Raw genomic sequence first — 15,484 nt, forward strand, 5'->3', positions numbered from 1 at the left:
GAGAGAAACGTGGGGCAAACGTGCCCTGCCGCCCACAGCCTAGGGACATGCTCCCGACTCGCCCACTTACCCAGAAGAGTGACCTGGGTCTTACCAAACTACAATATTTAGAGCATCATCAAACTGGAAAAAAAATGCACCCTACTGGTGACATCTTGCCCTCTGACGTCAGGAGAGTATGTTTGTTTCTACAGTTCCCCTTTCCAGTGTCAGAAAGTCACATGCTTGTGTACTCCCTGCAGGTACCCTAATTAGGCTTCCTTACGCCCTCCCCCAGATACACACCTGTATGATCCTCAGTGCTGGTGGCAAAGGAGCGAGAGAGAGACGCTCTCACATACTGCCTGCTAGGTAGCTGGACTCCCAACATGGCTGACAGCAGTTTGAGTCTTGGACCTGGAGGCTTGCTTTCTCACTTTCTCTCTCTCTCTGTCCCTCTCTGGTCAAATTAAAACAAATAAAATTAAATAAAATAATTCTTTTTAAAAAATGAAGCATGTTAGGTAAAGCCCAGTGAAGCCGTTTGGCACTTGGACCATGGGGCAGGGCTTCCTGGCTCAACTACCAGCTCTGTTCTTCCCAGTCATGTGTCCTTGGGCATGGAGCCTCACAGAGATCCTCCAGTTTACTTGATTTTAAATAGGACATAAGGCCTGTTCCACATCGTTTGCCGGTTCCCTGCATCGCACATAATAAACAATAAAATAAATGTTCCATTAGCCAAAAAGTCAGGTCTTCAGAAAACACACTCTTCTTCTGGTTAATCGAGGTTTTCTGGTACAACATGGGTCCTGAAAGGCAGAGCAAAAGGAGGAGAGACTTGAAAGCAATGACATGGCGTCAGCATTCCACGTGCTCAGCCTCACACAGGGAGAGAGAAACGTGGGGCAAACGTGCCCTGCCGCCCACAGCCTAGGGACATGCTCCCGACTCGCCCACTTACCCAGAAGAGTGACCTGGGTCTTACCAAACTACAATATTTAGAGCATCATCAAACTGGAAAAAAAATGCACCCTACTGGTGACATCTTGCCCTCTGACGTCAGGAGAGTATGTTTGTTTCTACAGTTCCCCTTTCCAGTGTCAGAAAGTCACATGCTTGTGTACTCCCTGCAGGTACCCTAATTAGGCTTCCTTACGCCCTCCCCCAGATACACACCTGTATGATCCTCAGTGCTGGTGGCAAAGGAGCGAGAGAGAGACGCTCTCACATACTGCCTGCTAGGTAAAGCGATTGGGAGACTTCTATCAGGAATCTTAAATCTTAAATCTTTTGTGCACCCCCCCATTTATGTGTTGAAACATGATATTGGAATTAAGACGGTAAAAACTTGAGTCAATTATGGTGTTTACAGATGGGGTTTTGGGGAGCCTATGATCATTGGGAGAGGTCCTCCATGACTGAATCTAGTGGGTTTATAAGGAGAGGAAATGAGTCCAGAGCAGAGAGATTTATGGACAACTTTTCTGCTCTGTTCTCACCCCCGTGGCATGGTCAGGACCTGCAAGATGCCCACCAGACGTGGCCTCTGGACCTTGGACCTCCCAACTATGAGCTGACTAAACTTCTATTTTGATGATTTGCACAGGTGCAGATATTTCAATGTGAACCACAATAGTCAACCAAGACACATAAGCAGACATTCTCCTTCAAGATTGCAACTCAAAGACATCAAGGCAGAAAGGGCATGTGGGTGGGGTGGCAGGTGAGAGCTGCAGCCTTTGCAGAAGAATTTAGTCTGATACACACCGGAAGTTGCCTGGGAAGCTTGTGGCTGTCTAGAACCAACAGGTAGACAGTCTTGTGTGTCCGAGGGTCCTCTGGCGTACAAATCAGCCAGCCTGTGACCTGCCTCACCACTGAGCTGTGGTTCCAGGTGCTCGGAGCACCCGGTGGCCAACCAGGGCCAGTGAGTCCATGGAGATGGCTTCCTACAGTCAGTTTATGGGGCCAGACGACTCCCCCGCAGCAGGCTTCAGAGCTCTGACAGGATGGAACCTGTTCTGAAGCTCGGCTGTCTCTCTGCCCTAGCCTTTCCTTCTTTTGAGGGATCTTGAGGAACTACTTACACAAAAATGATTTTAAAAGTGAAATTTCTGTACAAATATTAGGAATTATTATCTATATTTCACAGGATTTGAGTCTTTTAATCTTCTTAGGTTAGATACACAGACACCCTAGGGTGTCTTTAATTTTTTGTCAGAATTGAAGATAATTAATCTTTAATAACTTCACTTTGAACAAACAAATAACTGGAAAGCCATACTTTTAAAGGAAACTGTTGAAATCGAGTAGGGGACCTCAAGTCAACAAGGCTAACACTGAGGAGTAGCGGGGGCCCTCCTTACTTATCACACAAGCTGGACTTCATCCACGCTCTCACTGAATGCGACTAAGCTCTTACTCCCATTTTGAACCCAGCAACTCACCGAGGTGATTGGGTAGAGGTGGCAGAGCGGACACTTGAACCCAGGACCGCTGACCACGAGCCAGCATGCTTTCCCGACATCGCAGATGGTCACCCAGTTGTGGGCCTGGCATCTTGGGGTGTGGTTAGTTTTAGACTGCACAATGGTTCCAAGCACAGAGAAAGGTGTTTACTCTGTCCTGTGATCTAGGGAGCCACTTGGGAAATGGAAGAGGAATTACCAAGACAAGCCATTCCATGTCAGCAGGCAAACCATCATGGTGTTTTTATTGCTATTTTATTATTTATGCATTTGTCAAAAAACTCAATGGAAATAGCAAGGCAGCACAGCCTCCGATGGCTGTTTGGTTCCCCCCTAGGGTTTGCAGTGTGTGCTAGAGGCTGTGTTGTGAAGCGTGTGAGCACGGGCCACACACTCATAGACACCCATGCTGTGCGAGGTTTGGAGCTGGGGCTAGTTTGTGTAGACTTAAGGAATCTAGTGGCTGTATTTGTGGTGTGTGTACGCAGCACAGGAAGACGTGCGTGTGGCATTACAATGACACCTGCTGAAATGACCGCTCTGTAATCGCTGAGACCTGCGCTGCTTTGTCTTAGACTCTGCTTTCTTTTAACGAGGAAAGGAAAAGTACAGTGACCTACAGTGCTGATTCCCTCGTCGGCTCCCATTCACCGTGAGTGCCTGGCTTCATGCTCTCCTTTGGCGAAGTGTGCTCTTTCCTTAGCCAGGGCCCTCCCTCACACCCATTCCTCCTGCCCTCCAAAGCCCCTCTCCTTCCTTCTCTCAAGGCTGAGGAGGATGTGAGATTCCCCACACTTGGCTGTTGATGAAGTTCATGAGTGTCTTTCAGGAAATCACTCTGAGGCATATACCACGTAGGGTTAGGGGAACTCAAAGACTCTGAAACCAATGCAACTCAGAGATCTCTGACACGGTGGGGTCCTAACTCATAAAATAGAACAATGACCTCAAGTGTCAGTCTCCTCCAAGAGAGCACGGTGACTCCCAGTATGGTTTCCCTTTCTCTGGAAGTGGTGGGATCATTTCTGGGTTGGCACTATAATGAAGAGAGGTCCTCTCATGAGACAGGTTGCATTACACTCTTGAAAGGTCATTTGAGTCTCTTCACAAGTTCTGTCTCTCTTGGAGCTGGGGTTAACAGGAGTGAGTCTAGAGACCAGCAGATAGCATAGCAGATACATTACTGGACTCCCGCATTGTCGACAGTGGTTCAAGTCCCAGACCCGCAGCTTAAAACTCACACTGAGCACATATGTGTATGTGCCCCAAAGCACGAGAGATTGGAGAGGGATTGAGGGATGGCCATCCCTCTGGGGGGTGATTTTTCACTTTCTGTCTCGCTGGTGAGCGCATGTGCCCTATAGCAAAAATCTCTTAAAAAAGAAAGAAAGAAAAATAAGCTTAAATCTATCCATTTTATCGTGGGTATACCACACGAAGGTCAGAGGTCCGAGGTGGTCATATCAAGGGCTATAAGGCATGCTGGTTCTGACCTATAAGGTCAAAACTCTACCCAGGAAGGCAGCAGTTAACTCCAGCCTGCTCACCTAAAGGCAATAGGTAGTTTCTAGGACCTGTCCTGGGACAGGACCTACCGCTCTCAGAGTGTAAGGGTGAACAAGGATCACCTGTGTCTTGCTTAGTGCTTTATCGTTTGTCACAGCTAGGCCTGGGATACAGTGCATTCAGCTAAACAAATGTTTATTGAGACAAAGGATGAGTGACCCCAGAACCCACACCTCAGACATGCCGACCCCATTAAAACTCAGCTAGCTTATGTTGAGAACGCAATACAAGCTGAGCACTGTATTTTGGCACATTCACAAATGGTTTTCCTTCTCAAAACAATTGGAGGCAAGACAGTTACGGAGGAAAGAACCAAGACTGGGGAAAGGCTCTGGGGCACCTGTGGGTGGAGGGGCCTGAGCCCAGGACGCCCTCCTGCTCTGGGCTGCCTTAGCATAGCACTCTGCTTTTCCTTCCACTCCCCCACAGGTTTAGCCTTTATCTCGCTGGAGTGGTTTCCTCCTCTCCCTGCTTCCTTTCCGTAGGAGATAACCCTCTCCTGGACCTGTGCGTTCCACTCTCTGTTTTCTGGGCCATCCAGAAAGGTCACTGCCCCTTAACATCAGATTCTAAATAGACATGCCACGTCCAATGTCGCTTGACGGTAAGGACCGGACAAATATGAACAGAACTCGGCCCTATTGCTTTCCCTTCACCAAAAATGCATTAATAAAGTTAATTAGCATTGACCTGAAAACCAATCTGAACAATAACCTCCTGGCATTAGGATCAAATGCAACGAAGCACAAGCAATAAAAACTCCATTACCGCTCCTCTCCGAGAGACTGTCACGAATCCTGCGGGCAGTGTCGCACAGAGGGGGCGGGGGTGGGCATCTCCTCTACGCCTCATTATGAGACCCTGGAGGTGAGCCAGGCTGAGCCCAGGTAGGGTAGCATAGAGTTCCACACGGCATCCCGGTGGTTGTGCGTCACGGTTTGATTTGGGCTGTGAGCAGTGTGTGTAAGAACCGAACCCCAGCCGGGGAGAGCAAACCATCAGGGAAGGTAACTACTGCTCTGTCAGGGGAGGCTAGTGGGTTTTTGGTGGTTTGAATGCTGGTAGACAAAGTCAGGTCCATCTCTTACTTAGGAAAAGATTTATGATTTTAGTAAAAAAGCTGAGAACTTCAGACGTACCAGGAATGCAGAAAACCAGAGAGCCAGCGAAAGGGCCAGAGGGAGAGCAGAAACTCGGCAGGTCTGAACTACCAGGTTGAGTTGGGTGGAACTGGGGGTTGGAGCACTGCATGGAGACCCTGTTGGGGGCCTCCCTCTCCCCCTGAAGAAATAGTGAAGAAACTTCTAAAAAATGTTTTACTTGGAGACAACTTTCTAGTTTTTCTTTGACTCTCGCTCATCCTTGACATGCCAGAATTGCTTCTCACAGCACAGCAGCAGGGCCTGTTTGAGAAGACCAGGAGTGCTCCTCGGAATTCGAGATCCCGTGAAACCTGCCTCATCCTGCTTTCTATCTGTGCTCCGCTGACACCACACTTGCTGTCGCTTGGACACCCCGTCTCCTGCCCCTCATCAGAAGTCACTGCTCTGGCATGACTGTGCCCCTGCTAGCCTGGAAGTGGGGGGAATCCCAGTGTGCTTGGAGGTGTTTGTCTGCTTCTCTCTGCTTCTGGGCTATGGGCTCTTAGAATGTGTAGATACCAATATTTTGATAATAATACTGAACAATTACCAAGCAATTCTCACGTGACTTTGCACATAGCATCCCATTCCCCCCTGAAAAGCAGATGCTGTTATTAGTCTTATCTTACAGACAAGCAACCTGTAGAGGGCCACACAGCCTCAACTCAAGAGCCAGTGGGGAACCTGGCAGCTTGACTTCGGGGCTGTTTTCTTTTCCTTTTTAAGTGTATTTACTTATTTCATTAGAGAGAAGCAGTGAGTGAGAGGCAGAGAGAGCTCCCGAACAGGTCCTCACACAGCGATCCACACCCAGCCTCAGCCCCCCGGGATCATGGCATACGTGTGTCCCTGCTGCGTTCATGGAGGTCCCGGATTGGGAACCTAGAGGGTTTCCCCGTGAGGGTCCGGTTGCATTACCACTGTATCACTGCTCGTCCCAGGGCTGTGTCCTTGATCCTCGTGCTATCGCTGGCTTTTTGGAACTGTCAATGTATAAAAGGTCTCCAGTCATATTCTAGGGCCCCAAGAATGTCTTCAGGCTGAAACAATGACAAAGAATAAGGGCCTGAGAAGCAGCACACCCCCTGGTGCTGGGAAAGAGGCTTTGTAGAAGGGTCCTTGGCATCGGTATGTTCACAGCTCCCTCCTGACCTCCAGTAGGCTGCCCTAGGAATGCTGGGGTGGTCCAGCCTCCCACCAAAAATGCCTCCCTCAGCTGCTTGATGGTGCCTGAAATTGTACCATTACAGCCTAATTTCTTTAGCTTAGACTGCTATTCCCCTGTTAAAATGCAAATCCTCCTGGGAGAGGCAAGTTATTAAACTTTATTAGACTTTTATATCTCAGGGAGAATTTATTGATCAGACCCTTCTCTTTAGAAATGGCTGGGATAAGAGAGAAAGATGGGAACTGCATCAATGTCCCGGACTCCTGGGAGTGAGGTCACATGGAAGGCCAGAGTGGAGGAGCAGGGTTAGGGAGGGGTAAGGTGAGCACAGGAACCTGGCCCACCATCCCCATTGGCCAGAGTGACAGTGGCACATGGGTCTGAGTAGACCGGTTGAGGAGAGGGCTCTAGCCCCACCACTGACAGACTGAGCTGGTCAAGATGGAGCTCTCAGGGCCAGACGGTGACACAGCAGTGATGTGACACTCTGAGGGGCTGGTCTCCAAGGGAGGGCTCCACCTTTATGTCCAGAGAGCCCCTGCGTATGGAAGACACGTGTGTGCCCATGGTCTGAGGCTGGCAGGGGATGGGGTCAATCACAGCATGGGGACCCTGCTAGGGCACCTAGGTGTCTGCCTCTCCGCCCCCCCCCCCTTTCTCATGAAAAACAAAACAAAGGTGGTGGCACTTCCCCTGCCCTGTGCAAGAGAGTCATGTGGCAGGCAGCCTGTGATGAAGGCCACAAAATTTTGTCATGAGCCCACGGACAGCCTCACCTCTTCCAGCCCAGCATTCCTGGAACACTCCCCCACCCCCCGCAACAAGTTATTTTTCTTTGGTAAAGATTTACTTATTTTATGAACATAAGAGACAGAGAGCGAGGAAGTGAGACAGAGGCACCCTGATGGGGTTTTGACATCATGATCCATCCTCACCCCAGCCAGCCTCAGATCATAGGCATGCACATGCCTAGTGGGGCCAGGGAGGTCTCTACTCAAACCCAGAACCTTCCCATGTCGGGGCAGCCTTGCCGAGATCACGTCTTTGCTCTGCCACTGCAGGCCTCTGCCCCCACTCTCGAGCTGCTGGTACGGGAGGAAGGGCGGTGTGGGCGGCCCTTCCGGGGCTCCTGGTCATTCACTGCGCTTCTCTGCCCCTTGGCCTGGAGGCGACTCCTGTGCTTCACTCTCTACCTTCTCAAGCACTTCTCTGAAAGCTCCCTGCCGGGACCACAGGGAGAAGTGGATTAGGAGAATGATCCTTTTCTAAGGACACATCAGGGTTCTGAGAACAATATTATTTTATGTGTTTTCAAAACACTTTGTTCTGCCTTCAGATTTATGGGATGGCCTTTACTACTTCAATAAAATATTTAAAACAAAAATAAGAGAGGAAGTCTGAGGTTTTCAGGCTCTGTTTCCCTGGAACCAGACCTTGCAGAAATAATCTCTAACCTCGGAACACCTCCCCCTTGCAGAGACCCCGGGGACTGTGGCCACCATGTGATTCTGATGCTCAGGAGGTAGGCAAGGCTGTCCTTGGGACGGTTTCTTTACCCAATAAACGGTGTGTGTCCACCCGATGGAAAATAAACTTGGAGTCTACCATCCGAGTGTATTTTTTTTGTTACTCAGTGATTCATTGCAGTGTGTGTTTGTCTCACTTTTGAAATCGAAATAGCACACAATAACATTTTAAATGGAAAAGAATGTGATTGTTCTACTTCGTTGACAATAAGACCGCAGATACAGTGAAGATCAGATGGCGTTCTGAGACACCTGGGTTCAGAACAGCTGGATTTTGAGGTAGCTTTGACCCTCCCCAGGCTGTGGGGCCTCAGAGGACTCTCTCCATCTCTAGACCATGAGCTTCTTCCATTCTATCTATCAACAGTTCATTCAACAGTTACATATGTTTTGAAGTGTTTTATCTCATCCATGAAAGACAGAGACAGAGAAAGATCACCCCTGGTAGACTCTCCATGTTGCCATCCACCCCCAATTTCAGCCAGCCCCAGATCATGGGCGAGCATGTGCCTCACATATTCAGGGAGGTTTCCAGACTCAAACCGGGAACCTTCTCATGTGGGATTTCCAAACAGAGCACTGTGCTTTACCACTGTGCCACCACCTGGCTCCTGCAACAGCTATTTATTAAGTGTCTTGGTGTAGCTGAAAAGGGAGGCAGACGAATGAAATGGCTCCCTACCAATTTAAGAGTCTGTGGGATACTGATTCTAGTAGACCTTGAAGATCTTGGATGTTCGCTAAGACAAAGAATGATAGACATGGATTTTCCCCTAGCTTCTCAAAGACCTGATGAATTTTCCAAATGTGAAGATCATAGGAACCTAGAGCAGGTGGTGAATCTTGCTCTCCTCATTTCCCAGCGTGGGTGTACCAGAAGTCCCAGGTCCTTCATAATTCACATGATAGAGTCAAATAAATTTTACTTCCTTCCCAGTGGGTTTTCTTACTCCGAAGGCAAATGGCTTTGCCACAGGGATTGGAGCCCGGAACTGAGAAAAGACATCTCTCCAATGCCATTCCTATGGGTCTTTCCTCCCTGCCGTCCTGCTTCTTCCTTGGAGAGGTGTGGAACTCCATCCTTGAAGAGCTCTTATGGCACTACCCTGGAGCAGGGTGAGGGAGATGTTGGAGAATTGTGATATCCGGGAAGAGGAGCATGCTGAAATGTGAGCAGGTCTGAGAGGGTTTCTCACTGGAGGCAGCGCCTGTGTTAAATCCCCCCAAAATAAATGCGTTATGCAGACAAACGAGCTGTCGCATTGGTGTTCTGGGGAGAAGGAAAAGCATGCACAAAGGCTCAGATAGAGGACAGGATGTTTGGAGAAGCAATCTGGAATGAGGCCAAGTACTCAGGAGAGAGCCTCACTTGGGGAAGTTCGAAACCCTGGCTAGACAACTCCAGGAAGTTTGTGTTGCTACTGAAATATCTTAAGCAAAGTTTTAGCATGACCTCCCCTTACTTCTAAAATTTTTGCTGTCACCAAGCAGCCTCCTGTGTACCAAGTCTGTCTGTCATGTCCCCACGAAATCTCACTTTCAGAGGTGAAACCTCCCCGAGCATAACTCCCACATGTCCAGGCTTTCAGACCTGTGAAACAATGACCATATTCGTTTTCATCATCCCCGTTGCATGAAATGAAACTCCCTTATTGAAAAGTTGCTTGTCGAGTGCAAGTACATCAACTCTGTTATTCATCACCCAAATCCTCCAAGGCAAGGGTCATTAACCCCACTTTTATAGATGAAAAATGGAGACTGTGAAAGACTAAGTGACTCTCCTAAGTTCATACTGAAAAGAGCAGAACCAGCAGGCTCACCTTCTGATCCCCAAGTGTTTCCGCCATTATTGGGTTGATTGTGCGTCTGATTTATGGTTCTAGGAATATGCACACTCACATGAAATCCTCACGTAGGAAGGTGGCTATTGTGAACAAACGCACGATGCACGAATGGATGGTGATCTCATCAGCTCTGTGCATTTATAATCCCTTACATATGTATCATTGCACCTCCTCACTTCCTACTTGCATCTCTGCAGAGATCTATCGGGAAAATGTGCCATTAATTGGTGGAAAATGTCCTCCAGACACTGAGCTTTGCTCCTTGTTTTTGGGCAGGAGTAGGTGTCAGGAGAGATTCTGCCACTTAAGATTGCACCAAACTGCAATTCCCTTGGAACTGGTTGTCCCGGAAGCTCTGTCAGACTCCTGGCTGCCCTTTGGCTCAGCCTCAGGCTGCCCATTTACAAAATCACTTTATCATGCCTGCTTGTGATTGTATTTGCCCAAGGACGGAGCTCAAAGGTCCTGTTAAATTAAAAGGTTCTTAAAAGACCTGTCTGAGCAGCCAAACACAGAGGAGGGGCATGGGGTGCCCTGGAGGAGACTGCGGGTTGCTGACCCACTAGCTCTACTCTTCAGCTGGAGATGGGGGTTACAGCAGCATCTGAGATGGACCTGGATAATCAGGCAGAGAAGGGAGGACTTGGTGCTACTTGTGACTTCTTTTTTTTTTTAATTAATTTATTTAATCACATCTTTACAGTCTATTGGCAGAGGCTACTTGTGACTTCTGAAGCATCATGTACACAGCATGGGTAAATAACGTCGCTGAGTTAGGGTGTTGGGGATGTTAACCCTTTGACCCCTCTAGGATTAATTGCATTTCTAACCTCAGCACTGTCATGGAGCCCTGGAGTCAATTCCCAGACTCAGCACATACTCTCTGGATGCATCATCCTAAGAGGAACAGGCTGGTATTCTTTCATGGGTTTATTAATGGGGAATGCAGGGTGGGACCGAATAGCAGGGTGCTAATAAAGGCCAGGAAGTCTTAAGAGGGACTATAATAGATTGGGTCGCTGGCCCCAGTTCTTCACCCTTCCCAGGAGCTGCCTCCCTGACACAGCCTCATTGTGGACAGAGTGTATTTCTTTCCCCCTACAGGAGGGCTCGGCTGTGGTCCTTGCTTTAGTCAGAGATATTGGCAGATGTAAGGTTGTCAGGGTTGTGGAGCCTGCTGTCTGCCACCTTCATAGAAAAACATGGCCAAGCTGCCCAGCAGTCGTAGAGGTGGGAGTGGGCACTGCCCTTTGAGTCTTGGTGTAAGTGTGCATATATGTGCATATGCTGATTCTGGGAAGTTGTATTATACAATAATATAGATATTTGCTTTAGATTCCCCCCCACCCACACACATACAGATATGTACGTACCATACACAAAGCCTGGGAAGAGGGGACGTGGTGTTCACTGCTGGTGCTAGCTTTTTGTTGCAAGCCTTACATTGTAAAGATGAGCTGTCTGAGACATGGAGATGTTCTTCATGATGCTCATGGTCATGGGGTGACCAAAGGAGGTGGGGGCTGGTGGCTGCGAAGGTCATGCTCTTCCTCATCCACTCGCTGGCCGTTCCTCCTCCATCCACAGGTGGTGCTGCACAGCCACTGAGCTCTCCTTGGGAAGAAGTAGGGTCTGGTGCTTGACCCATCTCCATTGCTGTCCAGTTGAATGACTTTGGGTCCGTGGTCCATCTCTCTTCCTGATCTTTAAAATGGAGACAATAATCCCTACCCCTAAGAGGTATCATAAGGCTTGGAGATAATAGGTCTGTTACAGGCTCAGGTGTGTCCTCCTCCCCAAATTACCTGCCTGCTGGGCTGCTGAAGTCCTCTACCCCAGAACTACAGGATGGGGCTGTACTTGGAGGTGAGGTCCTTGCAGAAGGGAGCAAGTTAAATGCTATTAGGTGAACCTAATCTGATATGACTGGTGCCCTTACAGGATGGGGAGAAGTGGACCAACATACACTGGGGAAGACTGTGGGAAGACACAGGGAGAAGACGCATCTACAAGCCAGGGAGGGAGGCCTCAGGCGGAACCAACCCTGCCGGCATCTTCTGCATGGAATTTTAGTCTCCGGAACTGTGAGAAAATAAATGTCTGTTGTTTAAACCACCCAGTCTGCGGTGCTTTGTCATGGCTGCCGAGCAGACTCATACAGTGTCAAAACTCCGGGCATGGGCTCAAGAGTGATGGCCACAAAAACAGCAGGCCCACCTCCTCTCCTCCCCTCTGCCCCTCCTCCTGCTCCTCACAATAATATTTTCTCTCTGCTGCATCCCCCCCTCCTCTACCACCCTGCATCCCCCTTCTCCTTTATTTTCTCTCCCTTCTCACTCACCCCAGATCCATAGACCTGCCTCTCATCGTGAGGTAGGGAGCTAGAGGAAGGAAAGCAATCCGAGGGATATTTATGTCCATGCAGAAGGGACGGGCAGGCTCTGGCCACCCAGAGTCACAGAATAACGATCCGGTGAGACCCTGCACTCTCACGAGAGGAACGTGTCTTTCAGGGTTCCAGAGCTGAACTGAATGAATCCTGTGAAACTGGCAGCTGCAGAGGTCGCAGCAGCTCAGACTTGCCTCTTACCTCATTAGAAAGGCAAGAAGTGCCCTGTAGGGAGGAGCTTTGTCCTCCCTCATCCTGTGGTTTCCCGGTGGGATTCCTAGTTTTGGAGGTGCCTTAGGCATGGCGTCCCTGGTACTTTAAGCCACCCAGTCTGGGCAGGCCTGGCAGGCAGTGGCCGTGTGTCCAGGGGAGGGGTGCTGGGCTTTCTGGGGCTCTTCCCAGGGGAGTCAGAACAGATTTTGGCATTCTGCCTCTCTTCCAGAAAAGACACTTCCCTCCACCAGAAAAATGAGCGCAATCAGCCTGGCTGGCAAAAGCGCTTTGAGATTTCCTGGATGAGAAGCTCTGCGTAAACCCGGAGTGCTGTTGTTTTCATACCTGGCTGCTAGGCCAGGAGAGCAGGGAAATGGGAAAGAGAAGCAAGAATGCCTCTCTGACAGCTGGTCCCCAAGCCTCTCAATCACACCCTGACTCCGCAAAAGCGCTCACAGCCCAGCAGGCGCGGTGTGCATGGCGGGCGCGGTGTGCGTGGGAGCGCGGGCACGCGGGCGGGCGCGGAGGGAAGGAGCTGGGGGGCCCGCAGAGGAAACAGCCACACCAGGGGCTCATCCGTGGGGCAGCCCTTCCGGTCCCTGAGGCTCCTTCTTTGCCTTCGAGATGGCCCCTGTCCTTCCTGAAACCCAGACATAGAGTTGCCAGAATCCCTTTGCAAGTGTAGAGGGCGTCCAGGGCAGGAGCCAGGAGAATGGACGCCAGGCAAGAGATGAGAGCGGGAAGGGAGGAGAGCAGGGGAGGAAGACGGATGGAGAAGGCAAGGAGAGGGGGTCTACATTCCTAGAAGCAGAGCCCCACCTGGGAGTAGCAAACGGTTTTGTTACCTGAGAACGATGTCACCTAGACAGTGATGGGGGCATCCCCGTGTGCGGCGTCAGCGTGGCAAACGGCAGCCTGACTTCCGGTGATATGAGCCTGACTTCCGGTGATATGAGCCTGACTTCCGGTGGTATGCAGCCCCAGGCTTGTGAAGAGCAGGAGCAGGTACCGGGCCTGTGCGGTCCCCCTCTGTACACGGTCAGCAGCACGCCCAGGGCTCGATCCTCTCGCTCTCTCTACAGCTTGCTAGAGGGCACGTGCACTCACCAGAGACAAAGAGACAGGGAAAGCGAGAAAGCACCTTTCAGGGAGTTGCCATGCTGCAGTCCCTTCTCCATTTTCCTCCTGGGATTTTGAGCATAAATGCACATGTGCCCGGTGTGTTTTTCTAGGTGGTGGGCCTGGAACTCAAACCGCAGAGTCAACCATGTAGGATCCAGTTGCCTTAACCACCGTGCCACCTGCTGGCCTGATCCTGTCTTTCATTTTAGCCCTCCCGTCCTTTCCCCCTAACCTGATAAACGAGTACCTTTGAGTTGGGGAAAATCCGAGGGCTAAGAAGCTCCGTGGCATGACATGAAAGACCCTTCTCTGTCTCTCATAATGCTGCAGGCTGTATACCTGCCATCACGGGAGGCTGTCTGTGTCAGCTACTTAACATGCAGAATGGAAGAGTCGTAAAGTCAAGTGCCTGGAACGTTTACTGTGAATGATAGAGGTGGGAAACCGCCCGAACAGAAGGCACGGCTGTATGATGGCAGAGGCCCCACCTGCCACCAGAGCCAGGAGCGTGCACCAGGAGGGCACAAGTGCATGTGTGTCAGGGAGCACATACATGGGTGCTCATCTGTACACACATAAACACATGCATGTGCACACGTGCCATCACAGGTGGGCGGACAATGACAGCAGTGGCCTTCCAGGACTGCACTGTTTGTGAAAGGCAGTTCACAGCATGTTATTGACTCAAGCACTTCCTTCCTCCAGGAAGTACACCTTCATAGACCAAGGAAAACAGGAGAATTGCCATTGGCCTCTCTGCTTTGGAGTCTGTAGAAAATTCTGGGAGAGTCCAAGTTGCCAGGCCACCAGCCAACAATCCCTGGCCACCAAACCTCACCATTTCCCGGATGATGATCTGTGATCATTCTGATGAAACTGCTATGGCCACATTGGGCTGGTGGTTTCTGACCTGCTGTGTGCTTGAGCATGCCTGGTCCCACCACAGCCATTATCGCTCTCACTGGAGAGGAGCACCAGTCTCCCATGGCCACCATGGATTTGCCTTCTCATCAGAGAGACTGGTCCCTGTTTCCTGACAGGTACCTCTTCTCTTGAACAATCCAGCCATCTTGGACAGGGTTGGCATATGGTTCACGTCAGTGCCTGGGAGCAGCATGGTGTCTTGGCTGTGGGCAAGACCCCAACCCATCGCCATGATACACTGTGAAAGGCTCACTGCCTGGGACCTAAGTTCCATCTACCAACTGAAATCTTCTCCACTCTCTTAAGGTCATAATCATCTTCCTGCAAGTGTAACATCTTGGCCTATGCTGAAAAGGCTAGTATCTCCTCTGAGTATGCAGAAGAGCTCTTCCCCTCCCCTCTTCCAGAATTTTCTAGAAGGAAAAGCCACTGTTTTCTACAGTTTTAGTGAGAATCTACTTTATGACCTCTAAGGCAAAAATCAAAAGAAAAATCTCTTTGGAGAGAGGACAACTAGGTATTTAGCTTTGCCTCTGACTGCTGCATGTGTTCTTGGTGTGACTCACTGATTATCAGTTGACGCCATTCTGACTTCAGCTGGGTGGAGTGGGATGGGCAGTTCGCCCCTTTAGCTGTCCACCATATGGCTGGATGCAACCCATACTATTTAATAGCACAGTTTCAAACAGACTGAAACATTTATAGAAGACTTTGCCAAAAGGTACAGAAAGAAAAAACAAAAACAAAAGGAAAACGAACACAAAGAGCAGCGTGGATTCAGGCAATTCAGTTTACAAGGGATGGGCCAAGCTGAGAGGTAATATCGTCACACTGGAAACCTAGAAATAAAAAAATGGTTCTTCAGGGAAGTCTCACCTGTAAATCAGCTCTTTTTCTTTCTCCTCCTTCCATTCTAGATGAAGACACTCAGAGAATTTAAACCTCTTAGATTTTAGAAATATTTCCGTGCATCCTACCTGCTCATAAAATGTGAGACCAGAAGGAAATTCAGAGGTCATGAAATTCAGGTGACTTCTAGTAGAGACTGGCAGATCTGGGTGCTCCTCAGAATCACCTATGTAGCTCGTTGTAGAGATTCCTGGGCCACATATCAGATGTTTTGATTCCACGTGTCTTGGG

The 15,484-nt window shown here is 49.7% G+C and overlaps 1 long non-coding RNA gene across 1 annotated transcript; it reads right to left on the bottom strand.

Moving 5' to 3' along the window:
• Positions 1-440: 440 nt before the first annotated feature.
• On the bottom strand, positions 441-13,379 carry LOC102495631 (uncharacterized). The gene is made up of 5 exons (XR_335688.2): positions 13,144-13,379; positions 11,070-11,400; positions 6,077-6,198; positions 2,430-2,625; positions 441-791 (listed from the first exon to the last, which is right to left on the bottom strand). It is a non-coding gene; the product is annotated as an uncharacterized LOC102495631 (long non-coding RNA).
• Between the last annotated feature and the right edge of the window lie 2,105 nt (positions 13,380-15,484).

The sequence above is a fragment of the Tupaia chinensis genome, unplaced genomic scaffold (assembly GCF_000334495.1).
Source record: "Tupaia chinensis unplaced genomic scaffold, TupChi_1.0 Scaffold000494_1, whole genome shotgun sequence".
Taxonomy (NCBI): domain Eukaryota; kingdom Metazoa; phylum Chordata; class Mammalia; order Scandentia; family Tupaiidae; genus Tupaia; species Tupaia belangeri.